Below are 10849 nucleotides of genomic sequence, written 5' to 3' on the forward strand. Positions count from 1 at the left end.
CTGATTTGTTCTCCACGTCTGCACTGGGGTAAACTAGTCTTCAGAAAGAAATTAAAACTGCACTCTGCACCATCATGTTACCATCCGATTAACCAAGGAACAGCAAGCAATAATTCAGATGTGTAAATATCTCCATCAATCAACTCAATATTCTGGAAGCAATGAACAAGGAGTATGAGGTCCATGTGAGTAATGAAACAGGAAATGTTATAAAGAAGCATCATCCTACTCGTTATTCCTGGTTTTTCTCCCAGAAGACACCCACTGTGTACTTCACTGTTTTGGAGGCAGATTCTGAGAGGGACTTCTTATCTTGCAGCTTTTTTAAAGAACATGTCTTTGTTAACCTTTAAGTGTATGCAATTCTCCAATAGAGGGCATTTTCAAGAAACACATGTACTTGCCTGTAATTAATTTAAAAGTGACATGACAACCTTGAAATTGTTGTCCAAGTCAAACAAAGAAACAACCTGAGTCCATTTTTTTAATAATATTCCTCCACCCGATCAGGAGTCTCCACGCCTCTCAACAACATCACAACCCGACCTTTGTACCAATGTAACTGCAACAAATGATGGACGGAATGCTGAACGATTCAAACATCAAGAGATCTGGGTTAAATCCATCGTTCTTTTGCCCACTATGCCACCCCAGTTTGGACCCAGCCATATCCAAATCAGTCTTGACCCTGTGCCTCATGGGAACAGTCTAGAACAAACTGCCAAGCCAGGTCCTCCCTGGACCGGAAACAAGCATCCTGGAACCAGGTTCGGGTAATGTCACCCATCATCAGCCAGGCTAGCTTGTATCCAGTGGCACAGTAAGCAAGGAACCCAGGTCTGGACATACCCATCCAATGCTCCAATGTAACCTCACTCAATACTCATTAACGTTTTCAAATATAAATTCTATATGAATTAAAAAAGGATAATTCACCCAACACCAAGGTCCCCTTTAAGTTAGCATCCTCTTTGCCCTTGTTTCTAGTTCCCCCTCTTTTACTTTCCCTGCTTTTGGTAGAGAGTTAGTTTGCTCTTTTTCCCCAGAAAAAAATATTGTTTGTGACGTCTGATTACTCTCAGTTTGGTGGGGAGCCCAACCCCCACACTAACACATAGAGCAAGAAATGCTTTTGACTTGTTCCACTCTCGCATTCTCTCTTCTGTGCAACTGCCCACAATGGGAAAGTATGGGAAAAAGGGTTAACCCAAAGGAGTCACTGGGACCTGGGTGTTAGGCGATGAGAAGAAGGGGTCCCAGTAAGAAGGACGTATGAATGAAAAGAATTTAAGACAAAGTAAAAAGGAATAAATACATCTATAATGTTTTATTCACATTATAGGAAAGAAGTTGTCAAAATCAAATGTACAATACAAAATCGTATCAGTGCCCCTGGGGGTAAGGGGGACGTGCAATCGTGAGGGTAGTGTGAGGAGGGAATTGGTGACAATAAAAGCACGTATTATTCAGACATTCTCATAGGTTAAATGCCAGTTAGACAGCATATAGACATCAAATCAGATTGAAAGTTCAAAATACACATGCCCCTAAATCCGTACTATACACAATTTGGGGTAGGAGGAGGCTGTGTAGGAGTTGTGAAAGTCGACGTTTCGACCCAAGGGTGGCAGGAAAACTTAAAATCCTTGCAGGTGGGTCTTCATCAGGACGGGAAGAGGGTGGCGGGGCAAGCAACCTGATTTGATCAGTGTTGCTGAATTAAATTAATTTGCTGGGGTCGATATAGGCAATAAGTTTTGAAAAGTATAATACATATCCCACAAGGGTAGTTTAGGAACGAAACGATCCGGGTGCTGGGCTGGGGACCACTCCAAATCTCGATTCGAGGGTAGTCAGTCATGTGTCCCCGTAGAAAGAATGGATTAATCGGAGTCTTTGACCCGTCTAGCGTGGCTAAGTCAGAGCGTAGGGTCTGCCTCGGCTGCCTCGAGGAGCTCTTCCCGTCCTGATGATTTTCAAGGCAAGAGCTGCATCAACGACCTGCCGGACCAACCCATTCCTCACTTCATAGAAAAGTACATCATCAACCTCTAATTCCTTGAAAAATACAGAGGCTCTGAAAGTGTATCAACAACGCCAAACCTGCTTCATCCCTTATGCCTACTTCTTTCTGTAGAATCCTGCAATGGACATCCTTAAAAGCCTTCTGTCTTGCAGATCTTGCTGACACACTCAACTTCCTCAGTCACTTCTTATGTAGATGATGTTTTACTTGCGCCCCTTCATCAGGACCCTCTGGGGATGCCCTCACCTCCACCCACCATTGTCAATGCCTCCATCACTCAAGTTATCTTCCTAAAAGCTTTTAATATGGGCCAGACTCTCCCCTTCCTTAAGAAAACTGCACTAGACCCGTATGACCTCCCCAACTATCGGTACTTTCTCAGCTACTACTCCTGGGCAAGATAATTGAAAAAGTAGTCCATGTTCAAGTCCAAGATCACTTTAATGCTGGCCACCTTCTGCATGACTACCAGTCTGGCTTCAGATCATGCTGCAGCATACAGACCGCTACCTTGCAAATCGTAGGCAATGCCCTCCTGACCACAGATGAAGTTGGCCCTTGCTTCGGGATATTGCTGGACCTTTCAGCTGCCTTCGACACAGTTGACCATCCCACCATCATATGTACCCTGGAGTCTCAAATGGGAATCACCAGCAATGCCCTTCACTGTTTCTCATCCTACCTTTCCAACTGACACCAGTGTATTCACATGGGCACCTCCATGTCTCAAAAGATCCCAGTTACCTGGTGAGTCCCCAATGTCCTATACCGTCCCCTGTGATCTGCAACATCTAGTTGGAGTTGCTTGGTGCTCTACTCACAGATAACTGCATAAATATTCACCAATATGCCAGTGGTACACGACTCTACTTGAAAATCTCCTCTACTTCAGATTTCAGAAACCTCAAACACTGCCTGCTCATCATCCAGACCTCTATGTCCAACGCCTACTCAAAGCCCAACCAAGGAAGACAGAACCCCTGTTATTAGCTAAGAACAACAAACAAGAAAAAGTACAAACCTGGCTCAATCACATGAGCCTGGTGGCTTTAAACGCCACCTTACATTGAATGCCAGGTTATTTGAATTCACCCTGGACACCAACCTCAAGGAAGACATCACCCAAAAAAAGACAATCTAGTGCCCGCATCTCTATTCTGAAGACACTGTAACAGTTTCTTTCAAAAAGCGACTTAGAACTGCTGTTCAAGCCCTCATACACTTACATCTGGATGGTGGCATCACCCTGCTCCACAGTCTTCAGGGTTCCCAAAGTGACACCCCTTAAGGGCACCCTTCATACTGCAGCATGGCTAATTCAGGGCATGAAGAAATAGGATCACATCACTCTTATCCCTATAGAGCTCTATAAGCTCCCCTCGCTGGCAAGCACCATGTTCAAAAGCACCTCCATTATTCACAAAGCATCATGTCGGGCACCCTTACTTATCTTGTAGGCTCGGTAAATAAAATAAGATTTTTAAGGAGAAAGAACAAAATGAACAAAAAGGAAGACAGTGGCTGTTGTGGGTGGGTAAAGGAGGAACAGATGGAGAAAGGTGGGAAAAGGAAGTTCACAAGGGAGAAAGCAACACAGGAGTGGAGGGAAGAGCAACATGAGGGACTGAGGGAGAAGACAACATAGGGGTGAAGCGCACAATGCAGTTAAGGATATGGCCCGTTGGGGAGAAGAGCACAAGATAACAAACAGCACAAAAGGGTGACAGCAACATGAGGAGAGAAGAACACAGATCGCAGGGGAAGAAGTGTAAGAAACATGGAGCACTGGGGGGTGAGCATTTGTGGAGCGCACATGAGGCAGAGAGCTGGAAAACACATGCACTTTCATGCAGCACTAAATCAAAAAGAAACAAGTAGTTCCATAAAAGTGAAGCGGTGATAGACACAAGTCAACCACATCTAGTAAATGGTGAAGAAGCTACGCTCCAGGGAAGGAACAAACACAAGATTGACAAGGAAAGCCATCAAAAAAGAAAGCAAATGAGAAGGACAGTAACGCAAACCACTGGTAAGCAATGGGTGGGCTAAAAGCCCAGTGTAAAATATCGGTAATCCCACAGTAGGTCTTTTCCAACCAGGCAGCTGTGGAACCACCCCAGCATATATGCACAGATTAAGGATAGAAATTAAGTTTAGGCCCAGGACCTCAGCTCTAGCGAAACGTCTACAAATTATCATCAGCGCAAGGAATAATAATTCAACTGGTGTTCTATTACAATTCACAGCCTCACTACTTCTCTCTCCATTTTCTACTTGATTTATGTTCTTGGCTTGCGAATTATGAACGAAGCCACCTCATTTACATCAGAAAAAGATCTATATCTTTCTTTAATGGCTTCCATCGAATTTCCATAAACTTGACTAGCCCCATGGCAGCTACTGCGGTGCAAAATAAAAGGGTGATCAGGCGACTCACTCTAGACTTTAAATTCCAAGAGTGTTTGTAGTGAATAAATTTGAGCACTTTGACACCACATTTGCATTGACGTACATGCCATTCTACAAGTGCATTTCCAGACATTAAGTCAGGCCAAGCCAAAAGAAAACATGCCTTGTCCCTTGGAATGATGAACACAGTAATATGCAAAAATATATATTTTTTTCAAACTAGCAGTTCATACTTGATTGTGCATAAGCTCTCTTATGCATAAAGAGCACAGTAAACAGCCCTGCATCATGCACGTGCTGATACAAGGAAACTCAGAACAGGAGGATAATCTTTTTGTAAAAAGGAATTCAGAGACATGTTAAGATCTTATTTGCTAGAGAAACTTGCCAATCCAGACCTTGCACAATGGCAGTCCCTGCCCCAAGAGGCAGACACCAAATGTTGCCACCCACACTGCGCCTCATAATAACCGTAGAGCCCTGGAATGTGCCAGCCCCTTCAGGAGCAAACAATGCCCCGGCTTCATTAGAATACAGCTGACATTTGCAACGGCGCACACACTTCCCATGCGGACGGCAGCAGGGAAAAGCACCCCAAAAACGAAACAAAAAAAATGCATGCAACACGGGCCTTAAAAAACACAAAAAACACAGAAAAGTTAAAACTTTCACTCATTTTTTAAATTTAATTATACACTTCTGGGCATATATTTTGAAGGTTTACAAAAAAATGCACATGAGTTGCAGGCTCAAACAGCATCCATACTGTAATCTCAGTTGCCAAAGTTACTTCTTAATTAAAAAGCAAAAAATACATGTATGTGAAAGCCACATGATATTTGTAAAATGTTTAAAGTATCGTGAAGTGAATGGTGTTTTACATGTATTTTTGTAAAATTGTTTTCTTTAAATAATGGCCCGTTTTAGAAAAGAAGATGAAACGCCTAAAATTAAAATCGGCATTTTAAATAATTTGTTTTAGCATTTCATTGACAAACTCAACCAACTCTTCACCCCTCCCCCAGTCCCCTCGCAGCACACTGTAGTTAGCCTGCCTGCAACTTGCAATGCTGGCTTCAATGTAACAGGGAGGCAAGGTGCGGTTTAAAAACATGATACGTCCAGGGCGAAACGGCCGATGTTTATGCGCACAATAAATCACAGCGAACAACAAACAAAAATGATCTCTCTCCGGCTTACCTGGACTGAGGAAGCATGCTCTCACTGCAGTACCAACAACACTCTACAGTCTTTGTTACCATTCAGTGGAAACTTGAGGCTCGGCCAGACGGGAGCAATCGAGCTCTGACCGGATCGTCCGACGACTCTATCTCTGAACACCAGGCCATGCTCTCACAGATGGTGCGGATTAAGATGTGTGCATAGAACGCTTCCGAATGCAAACCAGAAGTATTACCGTGCAGAACAGAAATGTGGGAAAAAAATGAAATCACCGCATAGGAGTAGGAAAAAATATCTTAATTTTTCAAAAACATTTCATTTCTTATTGGATGCTAAATAATTGATCACATTCATTCTTTTGAGGGAATGTAGATAAACAAAAGTCATGACTTTTTGCAGCTTGAAATATTTTTTTCTCCAAAAAGCACGTTAGACAATAACAATTAGTTAATATAATTTTCGCAGATGCTAGCAGACCCGATTTGAAATGCAAAGGATTACTTGTTGCCAAAATCACCTCATCTACATTAAAGATAAAATGTTTGTTTCTATGGCTACAGAGAATGAGAGAACCACAAATACAAATTAGTTTTAAATCATTAATGCTTGAGTAAAAGATCAACAGGCTGCGTTCACAGATTGTTCCTGAAACAGATTGTCGCTTATTCACTGTGAAGGACACAACATTTTCCAGCTAGCTAGATTCTATTAAGGACACGGAGGCAAGGATTATGCTTACTCAATTTCTTTACTGCAAACACAGCAGCCAATGAAAATAAAACGACATAACTAAAAAAAATCAATACCCATGAGGCTTAGAACCACGCCTCCTTTATCACAGCCAATCACTGCATCATAAAGTATACAAAGTAGAGAGGCACCAAACTGGCTTCCTCTTTCTTTGCGCGAACTTAGTCCATAAGTACGAAACCAAAGTCTTAAACTCTCAACGGAGAGATGAACAGTTCCTTTATGAATTCTCAACGGAAAATATAATCCACAGCACGCGAAGTCATCCGCTTCTGTCACGAGGACGATGCATCTCCATCCGGAGTAGCCAGTCAGTTCTTGTTAAAATCATTTCCTTAAATCAGAAACAAGGTTGAGAAAGGGAACCCACAACTTTACTTCTCATAGGGTGGGCACATAACGTTGTTATAAACATAAACTTCAACAACTTAACAGTTGAAATAAACTGTCCCAACGGGTGGGATAATCCTCGCCTCCATGTCCTTAATAGAATCTAAAATTCTTGTCGCGATAGCTGGAACATTCTGTATTCTATATCAGTACCGGAGGCTTCTGATTATGCTGGTTCAAAGCTCATCAATCACAGCATCTGAAACATGAGAAATAGGCTTATAATATAAAACTTTAAACATAAAATCTGAAGACCAGTCAGTTGCTTTAAGGATGTCTTCTAAATGAGATCCCAACATGTAGGCCTTGGAGGCCATAGCTCCTCTCGCAGAATGAGCACCATAGACAGAAGTATCAATACCTGCTTCCGACATCACCCATCTAACCCACCTAGCTACGGTGGCAGCAGAGACAGGCTTGAAGGGCTTCTGAACTGAAATTAACAACTGATACAACGGATCAGACCTGTGTGCAATAGTACGCTCTTCATAACATTTCAAACATTGGAAGACCTATAACTTGTTATTATGATGGAAAAAAGGATACTCCACTGAATATGACATAGTCTTCATCCGTCTCGTGATCACGAAAGAGACACCATGTGGAGAAAACATTCTACCAACCAGATCTAAGGCCCGTACATCAGATTAGCCACCCGAAAACCTTTAAGCAATTTTCAAACCAGAGGGTGAACTCCCACAGGTTTACCATCCACATGATCATGACCTGCTGAAATAGCGGACCTGAAATTATTAACTGATCTGTAAGCAAGCCTGACTCTGCACATTCAGAGAGGAAGTTTAAGATCTCAGTCACATCTGATCCCACGGGATCCACCTGCTGTTGAAAGGCACCAACCCATCCATCTCTTCCAGCAAGCTGAATATCGCTTTCGGGTGGATGGAGCCCAAGCCTGCTGCATAAAGCTGGCAGCCACCTGTGAAAGGCCTGCAATGCTCTCATGTCTCCTGAGTGCATCCACACCATCAGCGTTAGCTGGTTCTGCAGGACCAGTGGATGGCATGCTCCCACTGGGTCCTGGAGAAGAGTCAGGAAAACCGGAAGTTGAAACGGAAGATCCACAGACAATTCCAATAGTGTGGGAAAGCACAACTGAGTTTTCCACAAAGGTGTCACCAACACTATTGAAGCCGTCTGCCGACGGACAGAAGCCGCCACTCTCGGAATCAAGGCAAACAGAGGGAAGGCAAAGTTCCTCTGATGCCCAAATGGTGAAGGAACGTGTCCGTTCCCATTGCCATCGGATCCGGTCTCCAACTGAAGAACCGGGGAAGTTGGGCATTGGTCCGAGAGGCAAACAGGTCTATTAGGCATGGACCTTGCATATCCATGATCTGGGCAAACAGATTGGGGTAAAGCTTCCAATCGCTGTAATCTCTTAGGAATCTGGAGTCCCAGTACGCCACCTGATTGAGTTTCCCCAGAAGATATTCCGCTATGACAGTGATCTTGATCTTGTGTTCCAGGCAAAACTGCCAGAACTCCTTTACTATGGTGACCAACATACGGGACCTCGTGCCCCCTAATCGAATGATGTATCTTACTGCTGAAACATTGTCCATCCTGAGAAGGATGCAACAATTGCTCTTCAGGGGTGAGATTGACCTGATGGCGAAGGAGCCGGCCAGCAACTCGAGGCGATTTATGTGCAACTTTAGTTCGTCTGCTGACCAGCGTCCGCCTGTGGCAAATTCTCCACAGCGAGCGCCCCATCGCCATCGTCTGGCGTCTGATTCGACAACCATGTTTGGGGCTGCGCAGAAGATTGCCTCTTCATTCCAGGCTGTCTTGTGCTCCAGCCACCACCACAGCTCCTCTCGAGCCTCCAGAGATAAGGGAATGAGGTGATCGTAGTGAAACTTTTTCTGAATGTGAAAGATCTTGAGTCTCTGAAGGGCCCGTTAATGTAAAGGGCCCGGGAAAATGGCTTGTATTGAGGACGCCAACAAGCCCACAATTCTCGCCAGAACTCTTAGAGAAATCATTTGTTTGGACAAGGTGGATTTGATGTCACATTTTATGGACCTGATCTTGTTCACTGGAAGTAGGAGTTGGGCAGAGACTGAGTCTATCAGGAATCCCAGAAATTCGATCTGCTGACTCGGGACCATCATTGACTTCTTGAGGTTGATGATAAAACCCAGACTCCATAACAAGGACATCGTCCACTCCAAGTGAGTGAGAAGAAGAGTCTGTTCCTGTGGGAAACCACTGGTCTCAGGAGTTTTGTGAATACCCACGGAGCCGAAGACAGTCCGAAGGGAAGAGTGCGATATCGGTACCATTGCCCTTACCATTGAAATTGCAAGAATTTTTGATGTAAGGGGCAAACTGGTACTGTAAGATAAGCATCTTTCAGGTCCAGTCGGACCATACAATCTTTCTCCAGCAGGAGATCTCTCAAAAGATGGATGCCTTCCATCTTGAAGTGTCTGTAGACTATATAAGGGTTGAAATCTCCTAGGTTCAAGACAAGGCGTTGGCCTCTGTCCGTCCTTCTTCTGGACCAAAAAGTTGTTGCTGCAAAATCCTTCGGGTATGAAGGATCCTACGGCAATAGCCCGTTGGGCCAAAAGCTCTTCTTGTTCTGAGTCTATAAAAATCTGTTCTTGAAGGTAAAAAAAGAGAGGACGAGGGGGAAACACCAGACCGGGAGAATCCAACAGTTCTATCTGGTAGCCCTGAACGGTCTGAAGGACCCAAACATCTGAAGTGAGACTTGTCCAATTGACCACAAAGTGCAACAGCCTGCCCCCTAGGGGAATTGACGGACAAACAGGAATTACCAGATGACTGTGAGTCAAAGTTTGTGTATCCTCGGTTGACACCCCGGTTGAAGCGACCCCTGTAGCCACGTGATCTGGAGGGATAGAAGCCGGCACACTTGTGCTCCTGGGTGTAACCTCTACGCCTGGGGGCGAAACCTCTCGGAGGACTTGGGTTTGTGTAGCGGCCGGTCGAGCATCCTCTGCCACAGCCGGCCCTACCAGAGACCTGCTGCAGCACTCTCTTGAGGGAGGCCTGAGATTTATCAAGTGAGGCGAAGGTACTCATGAATTTTGCAATGTCCTTCACAAATTTGTCGCCAAACAGTTGACCCTCTGCCAAAGGACCTGGTTCCGATGGAGCTAATTCCACCAATTGGGGGTCAAACCTGAGGAAAACAGACTTGCGCCGTTCGGAAGCCAAAGCGCAGTTAGCGTTTCCTAGCATGCAAATCGCCCTTTGCGCCCATCCCGCCAGGACCTCAGGATGAATGGCGGCCCGTCTCCTGTGAGTGGAGGGCCAACTCTAGAATTTTTGCAAGAGAGCCTGCAAGGTCGATGACCTTATCTTGGCACGCCCGTAGGGTGCAATCAATCCCCTTCTTAGGGTCCTTTTTATACTTTTTCAAGAAGGTGGTCAATGAAGAGTCTATGTCTGGAGTGAGAGCCACCTTGTTAGCCAAGTCTGGGTGTGGGCATTCCGATTTCAGATGAGCCCTGACCTCTTTATCAAAACCCTTGCGAGGATGTGCTTGCATGTATTCAGCTACAGTAGGGGGAGGAACCCAGTCTGAGGACCTAGGATGGATTATGTCTGAGGGATCGAACATGAAGGGAGAAGGGTGAACAGGAGAGGAAGCATGCTTACGCTTTTTAGCGCATTTGCGAGGTCTAGAATCATGGGACGAATCTGTGTCTGTGCCGGTATCAGTAGTGGCATCGAGAACAGGGATAGGAGAGGACTGCGGCAGTGGTTGGGCAGAAGCACCATCTTTGGAGCTTTCCTTGGACTTATATCATTTAGAATATGTGTGTGCATGGGGCCAAGAGGAACCATCCAGCTCAACCAATGGGGGACCCGGGGCCAAGAAAGACCCAGTAGAGGGAAGGAAGGGGCAGGGGTAGAAGGGACCAATAGTTCCAATTTCTTAGCTAGGGGCAACAGGGCGGAAGATAGGGCCTTATCTAGCTTCGCATCCTGCTTTTTGTCAATAATGTCCTCCATGGAAGAGGTGTGGCGCCGTGGCCAGGGCGACTGACTCCGGAATCTGGGGATCACGGTTCGATCCCTGGTGCAGGCAGCAGA

The 10849-nt window shown here is 45.0% G+C and overlaps 1 protein-coding gene across 4 annotated transcripts in view; it reads right to left on the minus strand.

Annotated features, from left to right (window-relative positions):
* Positions 1–5777, minus strand: part of TFDP2 (transcription factor Dp-2) — a 631051-nt gene extending 625274 nt beyond the window's left edge. For 3 of the 4 annotated variants that reach the window (XM_086943705.1, XM_086943703.1, XM_086943708.1), the window contains exon 1: positions 5636–5766. The gene's annotated coding sequence lies outside the window, so the exon portion shown is untranslated. Of the gene's footprint in view, positions 1–5635 lie in introns of all 4 variants that reach the window. The other variant, XM_086943706.1, reaches the window with a different exon arrangement.
* Between the last annotated feature and the right edge of the window lie 5072 nt (positions 5778–10849).

The sequence above is a fragment of the Lissotriton vulgaris genome, chromosome 11 (assembly GCF_964263255.1).
Source record: "Lissotriton vulgaris chromosome 11, aLisVul1.2, whole genome shotgun sequence".
In the NCBI taxonomy this organism is placed as follows: Eukaryota; Metazoa; Chordata; class Amphibia; order Caudata; family Salamandridae; genus Lissotriton; species Lissotriton vulgaris.